Here is a 1,335-nt window from a genome sequence, read left to right as displayed (position 1 = left end):
CCCGTCGGCTCCCCTCAGACAGGGACCAGCGCTGTACCTACACTCCTGGACAAACTTTTAGTATCGGGCCCCCCTTCACTAGAGATACTAATAATAATCATTTTAAAATTGCCATTTTCGGACCTCTTTCTGTCCGGGCCCTGGGCAGCCACCCAGTTCACCCATGCCTGTGTCCAACCTTGTCCGGGGCTGGAGTGAAACCCTGTCCCCACTGACCTCTCGCTGACGTCGATGGACTAGGATGGTGGTGGCCAACCTATGGCATGGGCGCCATGTGTCACAAGCACCCTGGGGCAGCCTCAGTGCAGACGGGGCAGGTGGCAGCAGCACCGTACCTAGACTCCTGGTGGTCCTGGGCGAATGTTTAGCATTGGGTGCCCCTTCGCTGGCGATAATAATAATAATTTAAATGACCATTTTCGGCCCAATTTCCCGTTTGGCCCCAGGCATCCGCCCAGTTTGCTCATGCTTGTGTCCAGCCCTGGGTGGCAGACAGCACAGGGGCAGATAGGAAGCTGAAAGCAGAGCAGGAGACAGGACATGGGACGGGGATTGGAGCTGCACTCAAGGAGGATGCAACCATCCTCTTCCGGATAGGGCTCTGCCGTGCCAGCCAGCAGTTCACTCTCCCAATTTAACAAAACACAATTAAAACAGGAGTGTACGTGGTAGCTGTGTTGGTCTGAGACAAGAAGACATAAAAAGAACTAGAACTCTTGTTCCAAAAGGACGCCTTTTGTTTTATTTTGGAACCCAGAGTTCTAACGAGATCTTTTATTTTACTTTATTGATTTATTTTGTTTAATTTATTTCGTGTTATTTATGTTCCAAAAGGATACCTTTTGTTTTACTTTATTTTATTTCGTTATATTTATATTCCCAAAGGATACCTTTTATTTTATTTTGTTTCATTTTGAGTTACTTTATTTATTTTGTTTTATGCATGTCCCAAAAGGACACCTTTTGTTTTGTTTTGTTTATTTATGTTCCAAAAGGATACTTTTATCTTATTTTATTTCGTTTCAGAAGACTGCCGGGCACAGACACCAAAGGCGAGCGGAGAAACGGTGCGTGCAAGCCGCCTCGTTAGCGCAGTAGGTAGCGCGTCAGTCTCATAATCTGAAGGTCGTGAGTTCGATCCTCACACGGGGCAGCAGCAATGTTTTTTTTTGTCTGTAGGCGGCGCTAGGGCCCCGCTGGAGTTCTGGGGGGGCGGGTCACACCTCCCGAGAGGAAGGGGCGTGGCTGCGTGCCCCGCTGCGCGCTGAGGTGGCGAGCGGCCATTGGCGGGCCGGGTCGGGTCCGGCGGGAGGGCGGCCGGAAGCGGCCTCAGTG

General features: G+C 50.3%; 1 non-coding gene across 1 annotated transcript; it reads left to right on the top strand.

Annotated features, from left to right (window-relative positions):
- The first annotated feature begins 1,080 nt into the window (after positions 1–1,080).
- Positions 1,081–1,153, top strand: TRNAM-CAU. The gene has a single exon. It is a non-coding gene; the product is annotated as a tRNA-Met (tRNA).
- The last annotated feature ends 182 nt before the right edge of the window (positions 1,154–1,335 follow it).

Source organism: Alligator sinensis, unplaced genomic scaffold (genome assembly GCF_000455745.1).
Source record: "Alligator sinensis unplaced genomic scaffold, ASM45574v1 scaffold228_1, whole genome shotgun sequence".
NCBI classification, from domain to species: Eukaryota; Metazoa; Chordata; order Crocodylia; family Alligatoridae; genus Alligator; species Alligator sinensis.
This window is presented reverse-complemented; position numbering and strand designations above follow the sequence as displayed.